At 37.9% G+C, this 27,928-nt stretch overlaps 2 protein-coding genes and 1 non-coding gene across 4 annotated transcripts in view; 1 reads left to right on the top strand and 2 right to left on the bottom strand.

Moving 5' to 3' along the window:
• Positions 1 to 13,127, bottom strand: part of IL13RA2 (interleukin 13 receptor subunit alpha 2) — a 50,650-nt gene extending 37,523 nt beyond the window's left edge. Inside the window, exon 1 of the mRNA XM_072817664.1 lies at positions 13,104 to 13,127. The gene's annotated coding sequence lies outside the window, so the exon portion shown is untranslated. The remainder of the gene's footprint in view (positions 1 to 13,103) is intronic.
• Positions 1 to 27,928, bottom strand: part of LRCH2 (leucine rich repeats and calponin homology domain containing 2) — a 215,155-nt gene that overhangs the window by 6,793 nt on the left and 180,434 nt on the right. The gene's annotated exons all lie outside the window — the stretch shown is intronic.
• On the top strand, positions 4,368 to 4,471 carry LOC140628851 (U6 spliceosomal RNA). The gene has a single exon (XR_012026786.1). It is a non-coding gene; the product is annotated as a U6 spliceosomal RNA (small nuclear RNA).

Below are 27,928 nucleotides of genomic sequence, written 5' to 3'. Positions count from 1 at the left end.
CCGACATGGGATTCGATCCCGGGTCTCCAGGATCGCGCCCTGGGCCAAAGGCAGGCGCTAAACCGCTGCGCCACCCAGGGATCCCAATAAATAAAATTTTTATAAAAGAAGTAGAAATTAACATATTTTTGGATCACTGGATGTCCTCCTTTTTAAAACACCAGAGCATTCTATTTTCTCAATACATTTTCCTTAGTTCTTTGGCTTCAGAATAATACTCTCCATGACCACTTGAAGATTAAACCAGTTTTGTAACTTTGTAAGGTTACATTCTAAAAGTGCTTATGACAGGGGTGCCTGGGTGGCTCAGTCAGTCAGGCGTCTGATTCTTGGTTTTGGTTCAGGTCGTGATCTCAGGGTCATGAGATCGAGCCCAGTGTTGGGCTCCATGCTCATTGGGGAATCTGCTTGAGATTCTCTCTCTCTCCTTCTGCCCTGTCCTGCCTCAAGATAATCTTTTTAAAAGTGTTTTTCTAAAGTCACCAAAAAAAGGGCTGTTTTTTTTTTGTTTTGTTTTGTTTGTTTTTTTTACTTGTATGTGAGCAACCATTTATTGTTCTTCGGTGGACTTACTGCCCTTTATAAAAATGAATTTCCTCCTTTAAAAGAACTGGTTTTTATAATCCTATCTGCTTAAAAGTTCTAAATCCATTTCATAATCCTAAGTGACAGGTCTGCCTATCTAGCCCACTTTTTCACTGTTTTTGATAGTTGCTTTTGAGCCTGGGTGAGACAATATTTCCTAAGTGACTTTAGAGTCCTCTAATCAAAATACAACTTCAGAGTCTCTATTTTTCCAACCTGTCCTTTGATTGCTATATTGGTGCTGATACAGTCATAGGCATCCATCCAGATCTTCATTTCACAGACATTTCCTGAGCATCCATTTTGCACCCAAGGCTACAGTTATTAAAACAAGCAAGACACAGTGTTCCTTACCCTAAAGTCTACTGAAGGAATAGTAAAAGAAAAAAAAAACAAAAACAAAAACAAAAAACTGTTACTCACTACAGACCTATTAGAATGGCCAAAATCTAAAAAATAAAAATAAAAAAATAGAATGGCCAAAATCTGGAACACTGACAACAACAAATTATAAAGAGGATGTTGGAGCAACAGAAACGATCATTCGTTGCTGGTGGGAACACAAAGTGGTACAACCACTTTGGAAGACAGTTTGGTGATTTTTTAAAAGCTAAACATATTCTTACTATACCAATCAGCAATCATGCTTGCTGGTATTGACCCAAAGAAGTAAAAAACATAGGTCTACACAAAAATCTGAGCATGGATGTTCATAGCAGTTTCATTCATAACTGCCAAAACTTGGAAGCAACCCAAACTGTCTTTCAAGTAAGTAAACAGATAAACAAACTATGGTACATCCAGACAATGGAATATTATTCAGTGCTAAAAAGAAATGAGTTATCAACCCGTGAAAAGACATGGAGAAACCTTAAATGCCTATCACTTAAAGAAGCCAATCTGAAAGGGCAACATACTATATGACTCCAACTATATGACATTCTGCAAAGCCAAAAGTATGAAGACAATAAAAAGATCAGTGGTTCCTAGGGGTTGGGATGAATAGGCAGAGCACAGAGGATATTTAAGGCAGTGAAAACACTCTGTATGATACTATTATAGAATAGTATATAATACTAGTATAGTATATAATAGTATAAAGAGTGTATACATGTCATTATACATCTGCTCAAACACATAGAATGTACAACATCAAGAGTAAATCCTAATGTAAACTATGGACTTTGAGTGATAAAGATGTGTTAATGTAGGTTCATCAATTTTAACAAATGTACCATTCTTGTGTGGGATATTGAAAATTGGAGAGGCTATCCATATGTGGGAGCAGAGGGTAGATGGGAAATTTCTGTACCTTCCTCTTTATTTTCCTATGAACCTCAAAAATTAGTCTTTTAAAAATCAAATTATAAAAACTTAGAGTTAAATAAATTATAATACAAGCAAAATTAATAAAGTGTGAGTCTTCTCTCAGGATACTGGTAGAAATATAAAATGGTACAATCTTATTTTGGAGGTTGTACAGCTAAGATTACTAGCTGTCTCATAATATTCATCTCCTTCAGTAGTAATGGAGCCCCCAGGGTTTAGCAGGACACATGGCCACACAAAATGAAGACTACATTTCTGAACACCTTTTCAGGTACATGTGACATATGCTTAAGTTCTAGCCCAAGAGATATAAATGGAGTGTTATCTCTAATCTCTAGGTCACACCTTTCCTTTTTTTTTTTTTTTTTAATTTAAATTCAATATAGTGTATTATTAGTTTCAGGGGTAGATTTAGTGAATCATCAGTTGCATATAACACCCAGTGCTCCTTACATCACATGCCCTCCTTAATGCCTATCACCCAGTTACCCCATTCCCCCCACTCACCTCTTTGGGTCATACCTTTTAAAAGAATGGACATTTTCTCCCCTTCCCTTTCCTCCTTTCTCTAACTTGCTGCTTAGAATATGGTTTTGGTAGAGGCACCTGGGTGGCTCAGTTGGTTAAGGACTTTGGCTCAGGTCCTGGGATTGAGCCCCATGTCAGCCTCTGTGCTCAGTAGGATGTCTGCTCCTCCCTCTGTCCCTCCCCCTGCTTCTGTGCTTTCTCTCTCTCTCTCTCTCAAATAACTAAATAAAATCTTTTTTAAAATCTTTTTAAAAAGAATATGGTCTCCTGGGCAGCCCGGGTGGCTCAGAGGTTTAGTGCCCCCTCAGCCCAGGGTGTGATCCTGGAGACCTGGGATTGAGTCCCACTTCGGACTCCCTGCATGGAGCCTGCTTCTCCCTCTGCCTGTGTCTCTGCCTCTCTCTCTCTCTCTCTCTCTCTCTCTCTCTGTGTGTGTGTCTCATGAATAAATAAATGAAATATTAACAAAAAAATATATGGTTTTGGTAGTGAGCCACTTTTGATCAAATAGATGAGGGAAACATCCTAGGTGTGGCAGAACGAGTTTGGAGAAGCCCAGGGTTCTTGACCTCATGCAATAAAGCTGCATTTTCTTCCTGAGACCTGGATTAGCTACCTTGAGACAGTCATATGAGAGCAAAATAAACCACTTTTTTATTTAAGCAGAACCTATAACCTAATTAGAGGAGTATTTAGCATTGTATATTAAAATGTTATTTATTTTTTAAGATTTTATTTATTTATTCATGAGAGACACACAGAGAGGATGGGAGGGGAGAATATACTGAACCACTCCATTTGCAAATATTATAATCACAAAATGCTGAAGTTGAAACTTTTACAGTGACCAAAAAATCATTTGGATTTCCCCCTCTGAGGCCTTAGAAGTCCTTACAGTGGTAAACAAGAGGATCCAAGGGCTGTAGGACTCTCTATGGCCCTCTGGAGGTTCTGCTCATAATAACTGCTCTTGTGAACCACAGCACTTCCCACTACCACAAGCCCCTGCCTCAATGTTCTGAATGATACTGTGATGATGCACTCACATATCTCTAATCATATGTAACTTCTCCTTTTCCAGATATCGACAGTTCACCCCACATGATTTTGGTTATTTGCAGGATACCCTGAAGTTCAAGTTTCCTCTCAATAAATCAGTACTAATTCTGTCAAAAATATACAGTCTTTCCTGCAAAAGTGCTAGATAAAGCAGATGGCTGATTCCATAATTAGTAATTAATCACTGCTGGATGAGCAAAGTCAAACATACCCAGGGAAAGGAACACTACTTGTAATAGGATCATGCCTTTAGAATATGGCTTTGTCTTCCTTTGCCTTAGCATCCAGGGGAAAATTAGAATGACTAATACCTCCTACCCCCCAACTCCACTACATTCCTTAGTAGTAGGTGGGCTGCTCTTCAGAAGCTCCTAGGCCCACTTGATTCTATTGATAGTTACTGCCAAAAAACAAGATATGTGTACAAATTTACACGCAAAATCACGTACTTGGCTTCTACCATTTATCACTATGGCTTAAAAATAAATGAGAAAACAGAGACCAGAGAAATTCAATGATTTTTCCCATAATCTCATTTCATTCCAGTTTAGGTCTTTAACTACTGCTTTAATTTTTAATTTTTCTGCTTTGCAAAGACTTGACTGTTTTTTCCAAATTTGACCTTTTGCCATCAGATTTGACCTTGTTTCCTTTCTTTCTGCCATCTAGATTAGCTTCCATACCCCAAACTAAACTTGCCTCTTTTTTATCATACTTCCTAACAAAATCCCAACTCTCAGGGCTCCCCTGTGCCTGTCACTGCGCAGGTGAGTGCTGATGCAACAAGTCCCACAACAGATTAGTTCCATGATAAATTTCTAACATTCCTTTTTATATAAATCCACAGTACTATCAAAAACAGTATTGTGCTCACTTCAGCAGCACATATACTAAAATTGGAACAATACAGAGATTAGCATGGCCCCTGTGCAAGGATGACACGCAAATTCGTGAAGCATTCCATATTTTTATGGAACCTGCTTCTCCCTCTGCCTGTGTCTCCCCCCCCCCCGTGTCTCTCATGAATAAATAAATAAAATCTTTTTTTAATAAATAAAATCTTTAAAAAAAAGAACACTATTAACTGTCTCTGTTCAATTTTATTTCATTATTGAGAACAATTAAAACATTTTTCTGATATCTTCAATTCTTTCACATCCCCTCTCCTCCAACCTCAGCACATGACCTTGCCTCTTCAAAAACAAAATTAAGCCATCGGATGGAAATTCCCTCATCTTCCTGATTCCACATTTTCCCTATATCCTCTCCTCCTTCCCTCCTGCTATCATAAAGGAAGTATATTTCCTATTATCTAAGATAAAACACTTCTTCTGTGTTTTTGGATTCTCACCCTGCTCAGATTATTAGAAATCTTACAATTTAATTTTTTTCTTCTCTTCAATATCTTCAACATACATAAGATGTATGTACGGATATATGTCTCAGCCAGATATATCCCATTAGCATTCAAACATACTTACCTCTCCTTAAATTTAAGAGATTTAAACTCTCTTGCCCCCATATTTGCCTCCAGCTACTGCTCCAAAACTTCTTCACAGCCAAACTTCTAGAAAGAGTTATCTGTAGTTGCTATTTTCTCCAGATGCCCCTACTCACTCTTTATAACTCCATTTTCTTCTAGTTTTTTTCCTTCATCCCACTACCAATTCATGACTCTCTTAAAACAGGTCCGACCAGAGTAACTAAAGACCTTCATGTTACTGAATCAATATTTTTTATTCCAATTTTGTTTCTTTTAGTGGTGTTCGCCTGTTTACCACCATCCTTGAAACCTATTCTCTTGGCTTTTCTGACAACAACATCCCAGTTTTCCTTCCATCTCTCTGGCTACTCTTTTCATTTTTAGGCTTATTCTTTACTTATCCTAATATTATACATCAGAGTTCTTTGAGGCCCTCATTTCTTCTGACTCTATGTTCTCCCTAGGTAGAACACTCTCACACCTTCCATTACCATCAATATGACAATGACTTTCAAACATATATCTCTCATCCAACCTAGTGCGCTAAGCTCCAGACTTGTGTATCTAATTGCTTTCTTAAGATAATCACTTGGAAGTCTCAAACACACCTCCAATGCAAAATGCCAAATACCAAAATCATAATCTTCCATCTGAAAATGGGTCCTCTTGTCAGAGGTGTAGTAGCTGTAAGGTGCAGTAGTTCCATCTGACTAGTTAGCAGCAGTGTACATTCAACAGTACAAGCCAGAAACCAGTCACCCTAGACACCTGACATTACATCTCCCATGTCCAATCCATAATCAAATTGTTTTCAAACATCCCTTGAAACAACTTATATCCATCTATATCCCTCCCATGCCAGTCCTTTTATCACTCTCATACTAGTCCAAATTACCATGATAATTTGCCTGGACTATTACAATAGCTTTTTTTTTTTTTTTTTTAATCTGTATTTAGCTTTTAACCATCACTACTGTGCACTAACAAACTTTTTTTTTTAAGTAATCTCTATGCCCAGCCTGGGGCTTGAACTCATGACCTCAAGATCAAGAGTCACATGCTGTACAGACTAAGCCATTCAGGGGCCCCTATAATAGCTTTTTAATACATCTCCTTGAATTTACTTTGGCCCCACTCTATTTCTACATTACAGGTAGAGTGCCTTTCTTCTGTTTTGCAAGTGAAAATCTGATTATACAACTGCCCCGCTAAAAATTCTTCATGGCTTCCTCTTTATCTTGGGATAAAAATAAAAATTGTTTACTTGGTCCTAAAGGTCCTAAATATTGTGGCATCTGACTACTTCTAGAGACACTTTTTACACACTCTTCTATTTTGCACTCTGTACTCTTACCACAGGACCTGTGCACATGCTCCTCCATCTGCCTGGAATATTTATCTCTCTCTCTATCACTTATGGTTAACTGTAAGGCCCATGAGAGTAGGAACTGCTTCTGCTTTTATATTAGCATAATGCCTATTACAAAGTAGGCAATAAATATTTGGTGAATGAATGAATGAATGAACTGATATGGGTTTAAGAGTATAAACTAGTTATTTCCAAAGGTCATCTTATTTTGGAAAGCTGACAGACTCCTGATCCAAAATAAATTTATCAGTGCTTTATCATGGTACCTTGATACTTCCCACATTAGTCACCAAAGGATTCTTCTCAATAATATTTTTGAGCTATGCAAATAACAAACCAGTACTTGTCAAAAAACAGCTGAAGAAGAAAGTCTATCTTCCCTAGGACAATGATAAATTCCACTTATGCAGATCATCTTAAAATATCCAGGTAATCCTTCCATACACGATTTAAAAACACTGATAGACAATGTAATAGTTTTGAAATAGTTTTCTCTGTTTCAAAGAACATGAATACACATGGGGATTATGAATACTCAAAACATTAATGTAACCTATCATCACTTTCCTTTCCTCTATTTCCAGTACCAAATAGTAGCATAACTTAACAAATTTTACTGTCCTTAAATGGAAACATAGGAGTCATCCTAGATTCCTTTTACTCATTTATCTTCAATCACCATTTCATACATATACACAATATCATAAAGATTCCATTCTCTAAATACCTTAGGGGTCCATCCATATCACTCTATCTTTACTACCACAACCCTAATCTAGCCCTTAACATCTCTTGACTGATCAACTGCAATAACCTCCTGATGCATTTCCATCTTTTAATAAGCGAGATTCATGTCATTTTCCATGCTGTAGTCAGTGTGACCTTTTCAAAACACAAATATGTCCATTCAAACGCTTTCACTACCTTCGCATCACCCTACAGAATGATTTATAGTAATAGCTCATAAATCAATGCACTCATACTGTGCCAGTGCTTCCGAAAGCATTTTATGGCATTAATTCACATAATCCTCATCACAGCATTATGAGATAGGTATTGATGTCATCCCATTTTACCAATAAGGAAAGTGAGGCACAGAGAAGCTAAATGATTATCGCATGACCTCATAGCTGGTAAGTGATAGAAGCAGATTCAAAGCCAGGCAAGTGTCATTCCAGAATTTGGGCCCTAACCTCTATGCTGTATTGCCTCTTATAAAGTACACCTCTTTTGTTGGGAAAACTGGACAGCCACATGCAGAATGAAACTGGACCAATCTCTTATACCATACACAAAGATAAACTCAAAATGGTTGAAAGATCTATGTGAGACAAGAATCCATCAAAATACTAGAGAAGAACACAAGCAACACCCTTTTTGAACTTGGCCACAGCAACTTCTTGCAAGATACATCTCTGAAGGCAAGGGAAACAAAAGCAAAAATGAACTATTGGGACTTCATCAAGATAAAAAGCTTCTGCACAGCGAAGGAAACAATCAACAAAACTACAAGACAACCTACAGAATGGGAAAAGATATTTGCAAATGACCTATCAGATAAAGGGCTAGTATCCAAGATCTATAAAGAACTTACCAAACTCAGCAACCAAGAAGCAAACAATCCAGTCATGAAATAAGCAGAAGACATGAACAGACATTTCTCCAAAGAAGACTTACACATGGCCAACAAGCACGTAACAAAATCCTCCATATCACTTGCCATCAGGGAGATACAAATCAAAACCACAATGAAATACCACCTCACACAAGTGAGAATGGCTAAAATTAATAAGACAGGAAACAACAAATGTTGGAGAGGATGTGGAGAAAAGGGAACCCTCTTGCACTGTTGGTGAGAATGCAAACTGGTACAACCACTCTGGAAAACAGTGTGGAGGTTCCTCAAGAAGTTAAATAGATATACCCTATGACACAGCAATTGCACTACTGGATATTTACCCCAAAGATACTAATGTAGTGAAATACCAGGACACTTGCACCCCAATGTTTATAGCAGCAATATCCACAATAGCCAAACTATAGAATGAGCCACGATGTCCTTCAACAGATGAATGGATAAAGAAGATGTGGTATATATATATATATATATATATATATATATATATATATATAATATATTATATATTAATAAATAATATACTATATTATATATATACACAATGGAATATTACTCAGCTATCAGAAAGGACGAATACCCACCATTTGCTTTGACATGGATGGAACTAGAGGGTATTATGCTGAGTGAAACAAGTCAATTGGAGGATAATTATCATATGGTTTCATTCATATATGGAATATAAGAAATACTGAAAGGGATTATAAGGGAAATGAGGGAAACTGAGTGGGGAAAAATTAGAGAGGAAGATAAACCATGAGAGACCCCTAACTCTGGGAAACAAAGGATTGTGGAAAGGGAGGTGGGTGGGGGGATGGGGTAACTGGGTGACAGGCACTGAGGAGGGCACTTGATGGGATAAGCACTGGGTGTTATACTATATGTTGGTAAATTGAATTTAAATAAAATTTTTTTTTAATAAAAAAATAGGAAAAAATAAAGTATACCTCTTTAGCATGGCAATCAACACTTTTCATTATCTGGACCTTACCAACACTTTCAGTCTCATTTCCTACATGTAGATCTTAAAAAGTGGGGTCTTGTTTTATCTCTAAACTTTTGTCCATGTAGGTCCCCTGATACTAATATTGTTTTACCCAGGCTAGTCATGGATTACTCCTAGTCACTGAGATTCAGCTCAGGTAGCAGCACTTCCCTCTACATATTTTCTGAATACACCTTCTCCCAGACTACACTGAGAGTTACATCTGCACTCTCTACTGAAATATTAGGAAATGAAATTCCACAATAGATTAAAAAGCACTCACAATTTAATGAAGGGAAGAGACTCATAAATAGACATATATATGGCAACATATTTTGAGATAATTATGTGTGTTTTGCTCAAAGATTTTTGCTTCTCCCTCCCATTTCAAGAAGATAACCAGGCTTTTTTATTTTCCTTATCTCTCCCAAGAGGGCTCCTCCTCCCCTGTTGCCAAGACTAAAAGCAGTTCTGCACACAGACATACCTTCCTAGCTTTTGTATTGTCAAAACTCAAGCTCATAGGTGAGATTATGCTTAGGAGTGCCAATGCAGGTCTCAAGAAGACAGATGAAATTTCTTTTAGGGTATTCAGGAGGGAAAGGAACATAAGCTTTAAACAAAAGGAAAGAAGTCAGGGGTCAGGTAGGGGTTAGAGGTAGCAGGGAGAACAGCTCAACAGTTGATGGTAGCAGCCTAGGAACAGGCAAAAGTTCAGACGAATTTTAATGAGTGTGCTGGGCCTTAGACACAGGGGACCCAATCATAGCAATGATTCAGTCCCCCAAGCATTCCATAGAAGCAGCCGCAGCAAACCTGAAAGGGCCATCCCTGGCTGAGACAAAAAGGGCCTCTCTAGTATTTTGGTCTCGGTATATTTGCATAACCTGGTAGGAAGCTCAAGTATTTTTTTAAAGACTTTATTTATTTATTCATGAGAGGCAGAGACATAGGCAGAAGCAGGCTCCATGCAGGGAGCCCGACGTGGGACTCGATCCCTGGTCTCCAGGATCGCACCCTGGGCCAAAGGCAGGCGCTAAACCGCTAAGTCACCCAGGGATCCCCAGGAGGCTCAAGTATTAACTGAAATTGCATATCTTACTTTCTTGACAGAATGCTGAATACAGGGTAGCTTAAAGGACATATTAAAATGTGAAATTTCTTGCATACCAAGGTTGCAGACTAATTTCATATTAACTTCAGTTATAATAAGGTGTAAATTCTAGGAGAGAGGAAAGCACTTAGAAGCACAGAGGAAAGCACTTAGAAGCACATCTACAAGAGGCTTGGTTTGGCTGCAGTGTAGGAGGTACTAGGTGTGCTTTCTGAGCCATGTTAAAATACTCTGGACTTAATACTGATGGTAGTAAGTGGTACTAACAGGAAACAGTATTGAGGAAAAGTACTGAAGTAGAAGATTTCAAGGAAAAGGTATTAAAAAGCCAAGTGCCTCAGATGCCAACAGACATGGCATGGGGGAAAGTAAGACAAGAACTGCAATGTGTCTGCTGTACTTGGAAATAAGGAGTAATTAGTAATCGATTGAGTGGCTCAGTGTTTGAGCATCTGCCTTTGGCTCAGGTCGTGATCCCAAGGTCCTGGGATCAAGTCCCACATCCGGCTCCCTGCAGGGAGCCTGCTTCTCCCTCTGCCTATGTCTCTGCCTCTCTCTCTGTGGCTCTCATGAATAAATAAAAAAAATCTTAAGAAAACTTAAAAAAGGGCAGCCCGGGTGGCTCAGCAGTTTAGCACTGCCTTCAGCACAGGGCCTGATCCTGGAGACCTGGGATCCCTGCATGGAGCCTGCTTCTCCTTCTGACTGTGTCTCTGCCTCTCCTTCTCTCTCTCTCTGTGTCTCTCATGAATAAATAAATAAATCTTTAAAAAAAAAAGAATTAGCGATTTTGGTAAAGGTGGCTATATGTATGGACCACTTTTTATTGGAGCTTAGTTGTATGGGTTGTGCTAGTCTTGGTTGTACAGAGAAGGGTTAAGAAAATGTATCTTTTTTTTTCTTTGCTGAGAAAAGAACCCATGCAGAGGAAGAGACTAAAAGACAGAAGAGAAAGGGAATAATTACGTAAAGAGATCTCTGAAAAAGCAAGAGGTCAGCATGTAATCTAAAACAAAAGTGGAGGGGATCCCTGGGTGGCTCAGCAGTTTGGTGCCTGCCTTTGGCCCAGGGCGCGATCCTGGAGTCCCAGGATCGAGTCCCACGTCAGGCTCCCGGCATGGAGCCTGCTTCTCCCTCTGCCTGTGTCTCTGCCTCTCTCTCTCTCTCTATGTCTATCATAAATAAATAAATAAATCTTTAAAAAAATAAATAAAAAAATAAAACAAAAGTGGAAACACTGAATTTGGACAGAGACAAGAAAAAAGCATGGATGAAGACAAAAATTGATATGTCTATAAAAGATAGTGAGGTGGGTGCATAAGAGGTTTGGGTGCACATGATGGCATTTATTTTCTGTGTTTTCACAGAAAACAGGAGGAGGTAGGAGACAAGCTTACCTCCTGAAAATAAATATGTAGTAGCTGAATAGAAGGCTCAGAGGGAGAGCAGAAAGTTTGCAGTAGCCACCAAAGAGGGTGTAAAAGAACTGAGGGAAATCCAGATGACTCGGAGTAAAGACATGTAGAAGGATGATCTGGTTAGTACCTATTCATTCTTCAGATTTCAGCTCAGATGTTGCTTGCTGAGAAAAGTTTAAATGAGGCCCCTGTTATTGCTGTATGAGCACTATATTTCCGTTAAAGACCTGTAATGGTTTTAACCTTATACTAACTTGTGGGATTATCAAGTTAATTTCTATTCCAACTTAACCAACTGAGCCACCTGGGTGCCCTCATTTTTAACATTTCTATTGCCTTTCACAACATTAGTAGTGATCAAGACATTTGGCTCATTTTACAGATAAAGAAACTAAAAGCAAGATTGTTTAGTCCTTAGTTTATTATTCTCTGCTCAAAATAATCATCATCATAATTTTATGCAATTTACCTATGTCTTAAACTCTCTGAATTTAATAAAATTTGCATAAAAATCAGCTGGTAAATCCCCTCTATTCATGTCACAGTTTCATATACCCTCATACATATTAAACAAAGAAAGTGAATCTGGAAATATACAAAGTGACTGCAGTGTGTAAAAGTGATCGTCAGATTTAAGTGTTAACTATGTATTTTTTCCAGAAGAAAACAAGCATCAAATGTATAAGATGCTAGTTCATTTCAGAGCGAAAGCAATGAAAATTAGAAATTTTATTTTAATGACTCTACTATAGACGTATATAATCATGATATACAAATAAATGAAAATGATCACATACAGAAGATATGCATGTTTCATAAATCAGATCTAATATCATATAAAACATAGTAAGTCATTCATTTTGGAGGAGTTCTATGGTTATTTCTGAGCTTAAGAGATAAAAGTTGCTGCAAAGTAGAGAATTCTCTTTTGGAATGCCTGAGTGGTTCAACAGTTGAGTGCCTGCCTTTGGCTCAGGGCATGATCCCAGATTCCAGGGTTCAAGTCCCACATCAGGCTCCTTGTATGGAGTCTGCTTCTCCCTCTGCCTGTGTCTCTCATGAATAAATAAAATATTTTAAAAAGAGAGAGAGAATTCTCATTTATAGGAAAAAGCCACATAGAAAATAATGTAATGTACACTAGGTATATTATATAAGACTGATGAATCACTGACCTCTACCTCTGAAGCTAATACATTATATGTTAATTAATTTAATTTAAATAATAAAAGAGGAAAAGTTTTAAAAAGAAAAGAATTTCAGAAAACTTCTTAACTCTAAAATGCAATTATCCTTATCATTTCCAAAGGACCAGTTTTGCTTATAAGAGGTAATACTTTTAGAGGAAATAAAGGCCAATAAGAAAACAACTAGAAATTAAAAGCAATAATGTTATTCATACTGATTACCCAGCATCTATTAATTGGCTGCATACAAAAAATGCAGTATTTCCTCAAATTAGTATATATCAAGTCAAACATTTTTCCATGACATTTATGAGCCTATTTTCTATTTAGAAAATTTTAACTATTTCTTTTTAAAGTAAATTACCTCTCATCCCCACACTTCCTCCCCCAAACTTCAGTTCCAGACTTACTGTGAGTGAATAATGTATCCAGTTACAATCAAATTCTTCTGAAATCTGTCTCAATGAACAGCTTCTTAGCTTAATGGATTTTAAATGACCTAAGAAATGAAGTCTTTATGTAGGAGGAGCTCTGGTTTATCCATGGAATGTACTGTCATGAGAAAATTTGCATTCAAAGCAGGTCAGCATTCAAGGTTATATTTGTCAAAAGATTCAGAGGAAATCACAAGTTCATCTGAGTGATTTTCTTTCCCTTTTAATTAGTTCCTGATATGGCATTTTCAGTATGCCAATGTTATCTTACTATGTGACTCACCACATTGGGAATTAAAAGATAATCCAAAGGTAAGTATGTGATTGCCAGGTCTATGCTGTTTCTTCAGAGTGTACTATCCAAAGTACTTCACTGTTTTGAGTTTCAAATACCTTAAGTATGAAAAAGAGTCATAAATGGATAGGGAATCTGGAAACCTGGGTTCTACTTTAGGTTTTCCCTCCCACAATCAGCTAGGTGGCCTTGGGCAATTTCCATAAATTCTTTAGGCCTCAGTTTCAAAACATTTATTAAATGGAACTTCAGAAGTCATCTAGTCTAACCTTCAATTCTAAGCAAAAATTGCCTCTGCATTTCACTAATAGATGGTCAGTTTCTCATATGTAAAATTAGCAGCTAGAACTAAATGATGTCTTAAGTTTCTGATTTCTAAAATCCTTAGTGTTGGAACGCCTGGGTGGTTCGGCGGTTGGGTGTCTGCCTTCTGCTCAAGGCTTGATCCTGGAGTCCGGGGATCGAGTCCTGAATCAGGCTCCTTGCACAGGGCCTGCTTCTCCCTCTGCCTGTGTCTCTGCCTGCCTCTCTCTGTCTCTCTCTGTCTCTCATGAATAAATAAATAAAATCTTTTAAAAAAATAAATAAATAAATAAAATCCTTAGTGTTGGGGGGGTCGGCAAAAAAAAAAATAATAATAAAATAAAATACTTAGTGTTGTAATTAAAATTCAGTCATTGTCATGTATGTGGGGTTTTTTTCCCCGTTGAAAGTTTATCAAATATATCGTTACGTAACGAAACAAGATTTTATTTCAGCCCAGGTAAAAGTAAATAAAGAAATTTAAATCACCATCAAATTGCCCCTCAATATTCAAGTCTCTGCAGGGTAATCTCCATGTCCAGGAGCCATGCAAAGCCATAAGAAGCTGGAACACTTTGGATGCTTTTCTAAAGTATATGACATGGTGTCAGGTACTTATTCCAAAATACAAGTAAATTGAGATTGAATCCAGTCTATATATCACCTAATATTCCACTGGTTAAAAAGCATCTTCCTCAGTTCAAAACACAGGTACAGACTTGATAAATTCTCTCAGATACCAAAGATACATTTTACAATTAATATGTGAACAAACAAATAAAAGGCAAGGGGTCTAAATGAAGAGAAGACCGTGGACACAGTCTTCTATTCTTTTTTCTAAAGATTTTATTTATTTATTCATGAGAGACACAGAGAGAGAGAAAGAGAGAGAGAGAGAGAGGCAGAGACACAGGCAAAGGGAGAAGCAGGCTCTACACAGGGAGCCCAATGCGGGACTTGATCCTGGGACCCCAGGATCACACCCTGGGCCCAAGGCAGGTGCCAAACTACTGAGCCACCCAGGCGTCCCCAGGCTTCTCTTCATTATTAACTTTATCTTTAATTCTAAGATTTTTAAAAAATTTTTATTCACTGCATAGTTGATCCTTCACCCTAAATTGAAATGGTCAGGTGGGAAGAAATTGAGCATTGTTTAGAGAGTTTGGTATCTGCTTTTCAGATGTGTGCTAGTTTGTTTGTTTCACAATTATTTTTCCAAAAATTATTTATCAGAACTACATGAGAAATATTCTAATCAGAATTTGCTGACATGATGGTAAGAAAAATACTGAGATTCAAAATCTTCTTTCCTTTTCCTGTGATTGCAATTTCAATTAACTTATTTATCTTCTTCTATTCAAAAAATTCTCCATGAAGTTTTTTTCTTCAAGCTTCCTGTTTTCCCCAAATCTCCTGGCTCTTGCAAACATTTCATTATACTATATTTTATAGTTTTAACAGAGTTACAATTAAAAGAAATACATATATAATCATATCTTGGAATGATACAGTGCATTTATTTATAGGCTTGCAAACCATAAGCTAAATATAGTTAATACAATTGGGAAAAGTTTTTAAAAATAAAATAAAATACAGATGGAAGCAATAGTACACCATGCCTCAGATACTAAGTTTCATTAAATAGGAACTTCCACCCTGATTTTATAGCTTAATCAGTAAAAGCATGGCTAAGCTTTGCTTCATGGTGTGAAGAAAAAGACATTAAAAGATAATTTCGGGTGCCTGGGTGGCTCAATTGGTTAAGAGTCTGCCTCTTAATTTTAGTTCAGGTCATGATCTCAGAGTCTTGAGACTGAGTCCCACATCAGGCTCAGAGCTCAGTGAGAAATCTGCTTGTCCCTCTCCCTCCCCCTTACCCCTCACCCCCTGCTTGCCACGCTCTCTCTTTTGTAAAATAAATACTCTCTTTTAAAAAAGAATTCATTTTAATATACCAAAAATCCAAAAATCCTATTTAATGGCTTTCTACTGATATCAATAGAAGTTGCCAATGATAATTGTGTGCTTGTACCTTAGCACTCATTACTCTGCCCCAGATATAAGGCACGTTGCAACCCCTAATAAAGAGAATTTGGGAGTAAACCTTACTGGCACAGAGAAAGGAGGCTAGATAAAACTAATTGAAGCAGTCCCTCCCTAGCTGGAAGTTAGTCCCAAATCAAGAGTGTAAACCAACATTTGATGCAGGTCAGGGTCAGTGTCACCTAGGGCGCAAGTAGTGAAGAGGTACATCAAAGCCTCAGGGTAGGGAAGTTCTTCAGGATAGTTGGGATCAAGTCAATCTTCTGGGAGAATTGGTTCTGCAAGTAATCAACAGTCAGTTCTGGAAGGGGACCAACAGAAACTAGGGAAAAAGATTTAGGCCTGGGCAGTAATTTCAGCAGAGACTGAGTTTCCATATGGGAGCCAAAGTCCAATTAAACAGCCAACAGCAGATGGTGGGGTAAGAAACAAAGGCTTAAGTCTGATGCTTACAAAGTTTCCCAGGGACCCAAATCAATTCCAGAGGCACAGCACACACTAGGCTATTTCCAGACTTCTACCTGCTAAAAGAGAACAGCTCTCACTGGGGCAGAGCTGTGTAGGCATTGAGACTTCATAGGCTGACACCATGAAGTGAAACTAGGACACATACCAAGGTACACAAGTACAATTCCTGGACTTTCCAGCAGGAACATACAGTACTTTATTATCCTCCTGAGATAGCTAAATAGATAACTATTTCAGTTTTACAAATGGATATCACTCAAGTTTCAATAGGTTGTTACTTTCCAGAAGTCAAAAATTCAAGAGAAATAAAATCTAGGTGGGCCCGATACCTAGCCCAGTGCTTATGCTCTTCCTGCAGAGTCATACTACTGCTAGAATTCTCTTTGATATCTCAGTAGCTGAACTAGTTGACTAGCAGGAATCATGATACCTCTTTCACTATGCAAAGCTATAGCTCCTATTCTGTTGACCATCAAAACAGGAAATGAGTATTCCTGAACTGCTGCTCAAATGAAGTAATCAGCAAAGTCAGTATCAGTATTTAGTGCCTCAAAGTGTTATTTCCTTTGTAAGTTTCAAGGATACTAAATAAGCAAAAACAAGAAAAATAAATATTAAAGAAATAAAAATAAAATGCTGACTATTTGGTTTATAGGTACAGGTGCACATACACACAGAGCTCTTAACAAAATTACTAGATTTGAGGACAGTTTTTAAACATTCAGGCAAATGTCAAACTTATAATGTTCTGAGAGGCTTTTTTCACATATCACCCCCAAAAACCTGACCTGAAAAGTTATTTGGTAGACTTGGCATATTGTACGGAAAAGCAGTATCTTATAAAGAACACACTCTGAGACAGAAGGCATCTAGACTGCCTGCTTTCCCTGAATTCCAGTCTTTTTATACTGAAACCAACTAATTTATGAATCCTGAATTCCCCTCCACACTACCATAGATTCAACAGAATACCAGAGTTTAGATTCTCAGGAAACCCACATGAGTTGAGAAATACAGTTAGCAACATCATGATCCAGTACCTACATTAACACCAAATACACTTAAACACAGAGGTCAGCAGCACCAGACTCTACTTTCTATTCACTCACATTCATTCAACCTTTATACAGCAACGATGTGCCAAACACTGTGCTAGATGCTGAGGGTACAAAGATGAGTTAAATACTATCTCATGTAGCTCAATGCTAGTTAGAGTGGGAAAAACTATAGAAACTACTGAATAATTACAGTACAGTGTGATAAGAACAGCATACTATAACAGAATCCATAGAATCATTGGCAGCTAAAGAGCTCAGACAAGAGAACTCATTCTACCTGCTTTGTGATGAAAAGGGTATCTTCTGGCAGAAATCGCTTTGGTGGTCATTCTTGTTCCTGATGTCAAATTGTGATATAATAAATAAACATATTTGGTCTTTGTCTTCAGTTCCTGGCACAGAGCTCCTAAAACCCTTAGAAATTCCTGAATGACAGAGGTGTCTTTTGTTATTCATAATGAGCCCCTTTCATCCCTACCTGAGCTTATGCTAATGAGGTGACTATTGGTGAGCCCCTAGATAGCATCAGGATGAAGGTCAGTTGCCAGAGGAATCAACCACATGATTAGAGGGTAGGAACTATCAGCCCCATCTCCCAATCCCCCACTTCCATCCCCACACCTGAACTTCTGAGAGGGAAGAACTAGAAGTTGAGTTCAATCACCAATGGCAAACGACTTAATCAGATAGGATGGACCTAAGGTAGCCATTCTAGCAGGAATATACTATCGTTGGCCATTCTAGCTGGAATATAGGTATTACTTTATTTTATCCATTTATCTCCCTGAGATAGCTAAGAAGATACTATTTCAGTTTTACAAGTGGATATCATTCAAGTCTCAATAGGTTAAGTTACTGTCCAGAAGTCAAAAATTCAAGAGAAATAAAATCTATGTGGGGATCCCTGGGTGGCGCAGCGGTTTGGCGCCTGCCTTTGGCCCAGGGCACGATCCTGGAGACCCGGGATCGAATCCCACGTCGGGCTCCCGGTGCATGGAGCCTGCTTCTCCCTCTGCCTATGTCTCTGCCTCTCTCTCTCTCTCTGTGTGACTATCATAAATAAATAAAAATTAAAAAAAAAATCTATGTGGCCCTGGATTGGTCCATGGCTTAGTAATGAAGCTTCCATAAAACACCTAAACAGGGGCACCTGGGTGGTTCAGTGGTTGAGCATCCACCTTTGGTTCAGGTCGTGTTCCCAGGGTCTTGGGATCGAGTCCTGCATCAGGCTCCCCACAGGGAGGCTGCTTCTCCCTCTGCCTATGTCTCTGCCTCTCTCTGTGTGTCTCTCACAAATAAATAAAATCTTAAAAACCCCACCTAAACAGCCAAGTGCACAGAGCTTCCACATTGAAGAACACATGGAGGTACCAGCAAGGTGACATGCTTGGAAAGAGAATGGAAGCTTCTCAAGATGCATCACCCCTACAAACACACAACACACACACACACACACACACACACACACACACACACACACACACTTACATACACACCTTGCCCTAAGCATCTTTTCCATTTGGCTGTGCCTGAGTTGTATCCTCTATAATAAACATGAAAGAGTAAGCAAAGTATTTTCCTGGGTTTTTCTAGTGAATTATCAAACCTGAGAGGGGTCATGGGAACTCCTGAATTTATCACCAGCTAGTTAGAAATACCGGAACTTTCAGTTGGCATCTGAAGAAGGGATAGTCTTATGGGACCGGGCCCTTATCCTGTGGAGTCTTTGCTAACTACATGTGTAATATAGTATAGCATGTATTATATAATTACATGTATAATGTCAGAATTTGAATGAATAGTAGGATATTCAGTTACGTCACAGAATCTGAGACTGGATAATTGCTTGATGTCAGAAAACATCCCTGACAAGTCAATCTTCTTTTTTTTCAAGATTTTATTTATTTATGCATGAGAGACACAGCAAGAGAGGCAGAGACATAGGCAGAGGGAAAAGCAGGCTCCCTGCACAGAGCCTGATGCAGGCCTTGATCCCAGGACCCTGGGATTACACCCTGAGCCAAAGGCAGATGCTCAACCATCGAGCCACCCAGGTGGCCCATCAATCTTCTTTATAACTGTTTATGCATCAAATATTTGGAAAGACCTAGGTCTTTTCAGGAAGTTTATCAAGATAAAGTTGCCTGATGAACTGTGGCAGAGTTGGCTAATGTTTTTCAGTATCCATAGCTAATGTTATCCAGTATTCTTCCACTCTTCCTTTTATTAATTGAAACTCATAAACTTTAGCTGTGTACACAGCCTCCCAATCAAAGACTATATTTTCCAGACTCCTTTGCAGTTTGGTATGAAGATATGACAGAAATTTAGAGGATGATATGCAAATAGAAGTGATATGTACAACCTTTGGAACATTTTGACAAGAAAATCTCTTGTCCTCTTCCTTCTCTCCCCTCACTGAACTAGCAGGCTATTGCACAGACGGGATAGTAGGGACCACATTTGACCACAGAGACAAAGTCAACATACTAGGAGATGGCAAAGCTACAAGGTAGAAGGATTCTGAGCCTTGATGACCTGCAGCAGTGCTGGCTGTCCACCTCTGATCTGTTGCTTGAGCCATAATCTTTTGAGGTCTCTTGATTACAGCAACTTACCTTGTACCCTAAATAATACAGAAATAAATCTTCATTAAAGTGGAAGTGATATTACTTAATGTGTTATCCTTCCCAAAGTCATTTGTATCTGGAATCCAAAAATCAAAGAATGTATAAAGTCCAAAGGAAAAATATCCTAGTGATGTTTCAGACCTAGTGACAGACCAGAAGTTTTTAGTTTGGGTTTTGGTTTGTATTTCCCTCGCCTTTGAATCTCAGCATACAAGTAATTGTCTATTCTCTCACTCTTTTAATTTGACCCTGACTCTAAGCTCTGACATGTCTGTTTCTCTCCTTAGTATGTGACTCCCTTAAGAGCAGGAAGTGTGCCTTACTTGCCTCTATAAAACTACTTCCTGAATATAGCATATGTTCAATAAATATGTATCAAATGCTTCCAGTGAAGGTAATCAAAACAGCCACATTTCCTCTCTTTTTAAAAACTCTTCCACAAAGAACTTTTATTCTAATAATGCAAATAACTAAATGACCAAAATAATAATTACAGAATAAGCTGATATTGTTGATTGAAACTTGTCAGGCCTATGTTTAATGATTACCCATGGTCTTTAGTCATCACGATGAACCCATGATGTATATACTACCATTGACATCCCCGTTTTACAGAAAAGATAACTGAGGCTCAAAGAAGTAACAAAACAAAACAAAACAAAAACCTTTCTCAATAACTCACATTTAGGAAACAGCTTAAATAGGGATTTGAACCCAGGACTGCTTAACATTAAAAGATACTTTCTTAGCTACAATATAGTCTACCATATGATCCTCCAGAAATGGCCTGGTAATGTGTAGGGTGGCAAGGGAAAAATAATCAGCCTGGTTTAAGAATGAGTTACAGAAAAAAAAAAAAAAAAAAAGAATGAGTTACAGAGGGTAGCCCAGGTGGCTCAGCGGTTTAGCACTGCCTTCGGCCCAGGGTGTGATCCTGAAGACCCAGGATTGAGTCCCGAGTCGGGCTCCCTGCATGGAGCCTGTTTCTCCCTCTGCCTGTGTCTCTCATGAATAAATAAAATCTTTAAAAAAAAAATGAATGAGTTACAGATAATAAAGCTAATGTAAACTATGTGGTATGAGAAAGCCAAATCAATATAAATTATGCTTGTAAAAAACTTTTGCTAGTTTCCAGATCAATGAGTATCTTTAACTTGAAAATCTGTTCATGGGGAAATTATTTAATCTGGTCTGATCCTTGGCACAGTTATCTAAAAACTGAAGAAAACTGCCCTGGAATGTTCATAAGGATTGCTGTTTTGTGTAAAAATATTTCAGAGAACAATGGAAGAAACAGCATAGACAGAAAATAGACTTCATAAGAACAGTTTGCATGTAGTATCTGCTATCAAGTATTTTGTTAATCAGATATATTTCTAAATTTGCTATTGAGTAAGAATATTCAAGCCTATGTAAAAGCAGAAATAGCTAAATGATATCAAATGTACCCATTATTCAGATTCAACAACTATCAAGATAACATATTTATTAATTATCTAATGAGAACTGATACTCCTATTCTCAGACATCAGTAAGTATGTTCAGAGAAACTCAAACTGGTAATGCTGAAACAAATTTAAAAATTCTAGTCTCTCTCTTTTAATAGTCAAGAAAATAAAGGACCTAAATGAAGAGATGATCTAATCAAGGTCATTTAGAAGCCTATGTAAGAATCAGTTTTCTGATTCTTATTGCTATTCAGTGATAAACACTCTTTACTTGACTCCTTTGAAAACAATGAAATGTGATAAAAGCCTTTTCTCTATAAATCCATTAAAACAGACTAGGCTGTTCTCCAAATATGTCTTTTCTACCTACATTTTTTCCAAGAACACAAGTTACAAAACAACTCTCCCATTTATGCCTTTTAAGGTATAAATGAATTAGGAACACCTGGGTGGCTCAGTGGTGGATAGCCTCCCTTCGGCCCAGGGCATGATCCGGGGGTCCCGGGATAGAGTCCCACGTCAGGCTCCCTGCATGGAGCCTGCTTTCTTCCTCTGCCTGTGTCTCTGCCTCTCTCTGTGTCTCTCATGAATAAATAAATAAATAAAAATCTTTTTTAAAAAAGGTACAAATGAATTATAAAATAAACAGTTCTTCAATCAAAAGAATTCAGAGAAACAATCATATAGAATTTTACCGTAACATCATGATCTTTCCCGATTTGTCTCTTGATAATGCTGAGACAGGAACAAACACATGATGAACTTGTTAATGAACTATTAACAGGAAACCAGAGTGTACACATGTGTGTCCTTAGATTGAGGCTTAGTAAAATTAGGAAGTTAAGTTCCAGCTGGAGACCGGACAACCGGCAGAAAATTCCTAACAGCCAGAGCACATCATACTTTCAGGAAAAATAAAGATCAACAACACATATGAATTTTCTCATGTTGTCACTCTATTAGTGGCAGGCATATGGGTTTTCAAATGCTTAAGGAGGCTATTAAACAGGGTCTCAAAACCATCTTATCTACTATTCTTTACATTTGATTTAGAAGAAAACCACAGATTTTATGGGTCATATTCACTGCATATTAATATATGACTCTAAAGTGGTTATACTGACTGAAAAGAGAACAGCTAGATCTTTTACACTAATATTGAGATGATCTTGTGAGTAGCATTTCAGATTAGCAGCACATCTTTGAAGAAATGTTTTCTTTCTTTCCCTCAGACCATGACCCACTTTCTCCCTAGGCTACTGCCATTTAGTGATTCATCAGTTTAGTAAGTCAGTTATTTCTTCAACAAATAGTTATTGAGTTTGTGCCAGGTAATGGGGGATACAGCAATGAGTGAACAAATTCCTGCCCTCATTGAATTGACCTTCCAGTAATGGAGATAGACCATAGACAAATAAACAAGCAAAAATACATTAGGTAATGATAAATGCCATTAAAAAAGAGCAGGGTAAGATGTTAAATAGTGATGAGTGAAATGAGGGAAAGAGGCTATTATATTTATTTTTTTAAAAGATTTTATTTGGGCAGCCCGGGTGGCTCAGCGATTTAGCACCGCCTTCAGTCCAGGGCGTGATCCCGGAGTCCTGGGATCGAGTCCCATGTCCAGCTCCCTGCATGGACCCTGCTTCTCCCTCTGCCTGTGTCTCTGCCTCTCTTTCTCTCTCTCTCTGTCTCTCATGAATAAATAAATAAAATATTTTTCAAGATTTTTAAAAATATTTTATTTATTTATTCATGAGACACACATACACACACACACACACACACACACACAGAGGCAGAGACATAGGCAGAGGGAGAAGCAGGCTCCATGCAGGGAGCCGGACATAGGACTCCGGGATCATGCCCTGGGCTGAAGGCGGCACTAAACCACTGAGCCACCAGGGCGTCACAAAGAGGCTATTTTAGAAAGGAAGATGAGAAAGGCCTCTATAGACAGAATGTGAATAAAGGATGGAGGGAGTCATGAAGATGACCGAGAGTGTTTCAGGTAGACAGAATAGCAAGTGCCACGGCCCTGAAGAGGAACCATGTCTGGTGACTGCTGCTAGGAGGCCTGTGTTGCTGGAGCAGAGTAAGCAAGGAAGAAAGGAGGAGGAAAAATAAGAGAGGTAGAGGGGACAGTTTGTGTGGTGCCTCATAGGCTAGTATACTTTGACTTTTGTTCTGAGTGAGATAGGGAACCACTTGAAGGTTTTGATCAGGGAAGCATATAGAATTAGTTCTGTTTTATTTTTTATTTATTTATTTTTTTAGTTCTGCTTTAAAGATAACTCCGGGGATGCCTGGGTTGCTCAGTGGTTAAGCGTCTGCCTTCGGCCCAGGGCATGATCCTGGAGTCCCAGGATCAAGTCCCACGTTGGGCTCCCTACAGGGAGCCTGTTTCTCCCTCTGCCTGCGTCTCTGCCTCTCTCTCTCTCTCTGTCTCTCATGAATAAATAAATAAAATCTTTTAAAAAAATAAAGATAACTCTGGTTGCTGAGTAAATAATCAAATGCGTGGGCACAAAATGATAGCAGGGAGATGACTTGGGAAGGTCTTGTAATTGTCTAACCAAGAGATGATGGCGGCATGTGTGATGATGGTGAGAAGCACCATATTCTAAATATAGCATGATTGTGAAAGTAGGGCTGGTATAATTTTCTAAGGATTGGACATGGGTTATGCACAAGAGAGGGCAATCAAAAATGATGCCAAGGATTCTAATCTAAACAACTAGGTAAACGGTGATGACACTTATTGAAAGGAGGCACACTGGGGGAGGAGCAGTGTTGATATGGGAATAAAGAATTCAGTTTTGGACATGACAAGTTTGAGCTGCTCATTCAACTTCCAAACTGAAACACAGAGTAGACAGCTGGATACATTAGTCTGGAACTTAGGGGACAACTTAGTACGAAAGATAAAATTTGAGAGTTAATGGTATATAAATGGTACTGAACTCCCTGAGACTGAATGAGATTGCCTGGTGACCATTTATATGAGTTGTGTAACAAGTTAGAGGATGGGCAGTTCTAAAACTCAAAAATTAGGAATTCTAGAGAATTACAATACCATTAAAGAAAGATGAACATTTGTTGACTGAGATAATGATCAGACATCACAAAACCAAAGGATGTTATTTGGTTTGAACCTTTTTGTCCTTTATTCTCAATTACAAAAGTATATTCTCTCACATGGTAACCTGTTAGAACTAATTCAATATCTTTCTTTAAACTATTCTGAGTTGTTTTAAATAGTCAAAGTTTCAGCAATGCTAAAACTACGTTGCTATCACAGAGTTTCTAAAAGCCACATAGTCTTTTATTCTCTTATAAAACTCATTTTTACAAAATCTCTTACTTTTCTAAAAACTTTCATTGCCTGGCTGATGGCATTACCACATTAAAATATTAAACTTTCCTACTTTTAGATAACACATTTCATTTCTTTTAAAAGGAATTTGAGGGGCAGCCAGGGTGGCTCAGTGGTTTAGCACCGCCTTCGGCTTAGGGTTTAATCCTGGAGACCCGGGATGGAGTCCCATGTCCAGCTCCCTGCATGGAGCCTGCTTCTCCCTCTGCCTGTGTCCCTGCCTCTCTCTCTCTCTCTCTCATGAATAAATAAATAAAATATTTTAAAAAAATAAAAGGAATTTGAGGAACGCCTAGGTGGCTTAATGGTTTAGCATCTGCCTTTGGCTCAGGGTGTGATCTGGGGTCTCGCATCAGGCTACCCGCAGGGAGCCTGCTTCTCCCTCTACCTATGTCTCTGCCTCTCTCTGTGTCTCTCATGAATACATAAATAAAATCTTTAAAAAAAAGGAATTTGAAGAGCAATTAGAAAACATTGTGCTCATGTGACAATAACTGAATATTTCTCTTAAGACAAAGCTGTTAGAAGACTCATAATTTCAGTACTTAAATGACACAATTAAAAAATCCTTTAAACTCAGCAACTTGTACACTTTAAATATGTTTAGTTTTTTGTATGTCAATGATAAGTACCTCATTAGCTGTTAAAAATAATTTTTTATTCAGTACGTTGCCTCTTTCCTTTGTTGATGGTTTCCTTTGCTGTGCAAAACCTTTTTATTTTGATATATAGTTTATATCTGATAAGAAGTTAATATCCAAAATACATAAAGAACTTGCACAACTCAGGGCACCTGAGTGGCTCAATCAGTTAAGCATCTGATTCTTAATTTTGGCTCAGGTCATGATTTCAGGGTTGTGAGATTGAGCCCTACATCAGGCTCCAAGCTGACTGTGGAATCTGCTTAAGATTCTCTCCTACCCTTTGCCTCTCTTCACCACCCATGCACACACACACTCTCTCTCTCTCTAAAAAAAAAAAAAAAAAAAAAAGGAACCTATACAACTGAACACCCCCAAACAAGCAATTCAATTAAAAAATGAGCAGAGGACCTGAACAGATATTTTAAAAGAAGACATACAGATGGCCAACAGACACATGAAAAGATGCTCAACATCACTACACTACTTATCAGGGAAATGCAAATCAAAATCACAAATGACAGGAAATATCAAGAATTGGCAAGGATGTGGAGGAAAAGGAACTCTCATGCACTGTTGGCCAACACCAAATTGGTGCAGCCGCTGTGGAAAACAGCAGGAAGTTCCTCATAAAATTAAAAATAGAAAACCATATGATCTAATAATTCTGCTAGTGGGTATTTACCCAAAGAAAATCAAACCATTAATTCAAAAAGATATATGCACTCCTATGTTTATTGTAACATTATTTACAATAGCCAAGATATGGAAGCAACCTGAGTATCTTTTGATAGATGAATGGATAAAGAAGATGTGAGATCTTGCCATTTGTAGCAACATGGAGGGAGCTTAAGGGTATTATGCTAAGTAAAATAAGTCAGATTGAGAAAGACAAATACCATATGATTTCACTCATATGTGGAATCTAAAAAAGAAAACAAATAAATAAATAAGCAAATAGTAGAATCAGATCTATAAATACAGAGAACAAACTGATGGTTGCCAAAGGGAAGGGGAGTAGGGGGATGGACAAAGTGGGTGAATATGAGTGGGAGATAGTCTTTCAGTTATGGAATGAATAAGGCATGGGAATAAAAGGCACAGTATAAGGAATATAGCCAATGATATTATAATAGGGCTGTATGGTGACAGATGGGAGCTACACTGGTGGTGAGCATAGTGTAAGGTACAGAGATCTTGAATCACTATGTCATACACCTGAAACTTATATAACTATACTCAAATAAAAAAGAAATTTGAAGTACCTGGCTGGCTTAGTTGGTGGTGTATGGCTCTTAGTCCAGGCCCCACCTTAGACAGAGATATTACAAAAGAAAAAAAGAAAAGAAGAGAAAAAAAGAAAAGAAAAGTAAAGAAAAGAAAAGAGAAAAGGAGAAAGAGAAAAAGGAGAAAGAAAGAAAAAGAAAGAAAAGAGAAGAAAGAAAGAAAGAAAGAAAGAAAGAAAGAAAGAAAGAAAGAAAGAAAGAAAGAAAGAAGAAAAGAAAGGAAGGAAGGAAGGAAGGAAGGAAGGAAGGAAGGAAGGAAGGAAGGAAGAAAATAATGTGGGTTGTTTCTATTAATTCTCCTTTCTTGTGTCACCAAATTATTGCACTGATTTCCAGTTACTGGTGCTATGTTTAAATGTTGAGAGGAAAGTTACATACCATTTTCCTTGGTTCTGACCTACTCTCTAGCAAGCACATATGACACAGAGTAAGAAGAAGACACAGAAGAACTAAGAGAAAATGAACATATACATGCTAAATTGATCATACTAGTTCCATATCTGAATAGAGTGTCTAAGAGCATTAAATCTGGAGTCAGAAGGCCTAAAGGCAATAATTAATCCTTATTATTTCTTTCTGCCTATCTATACATGTGGGGATATATACACATGTATATAGATACACATATTCATGACAACTTTTAAAAATAAACTTTTTGAAATTTTTTCATAATTTCAGAATATTAAAAATATTGTTACTAGTTTATTGGTTAACTATATATTTCTGGAGGTCAGACCATAAATATAGAGAGGAAAAACTGAATGTTAATGGGGGGGATAGGGGAAATATGTGATGGAGATTAAGGAGTACACTTGTGATGAGCACCTGGTGATGCATACAATTGTTGAATCACTATATTGTACACCTGAAACTAGTATAATGCCATGTGTTAACTAACTGAAAATAAAATAAATATTAAAATAAATATTAAAAAAAAATCTGGAGTCAGATTGGCTGGATAGATCTCAGAACTATCATTTACTAGCTGTGTGACCCTGGAAAATGTACTAAACATCTCTATGCCTCAGTTTCCTCACCTTTAAAATGGAGGATAGTGGGATGCCTGAGTGGCTCAGTGGTTGAGTGTCTGCCTTCGGCTCAGGGCATGATCCTGGAGTTCCGGGATCAAGTCCCACATTGGGCACCCTGCATGGAACCTGCTTCTCCCTCAGCCTGTGTCTCTGCCTCTCTCTGTGTGTGTCTCTCATGAATAAATAAAATCTTTTAAAAAATCTCTAATAAATAAATAAATA

This window comes from Canis lupus, chromosome X (genome assembly GCF_048164855.1).
Source record: "Canis lupus baileyi chromosome X, mCanLup2.hap1, whole genome shotgun sequence".
In the NCBI taxonomy this organism is placed as follows: domain Eukaryota; kingdom Metazoa; phylum Chordata; class Mammalia; order Carnivora; family Canidae; genus Canis; species Canis lupus.
This window is presented reverse-complemented; position numbering and strand designations above follow the sequence as displayed.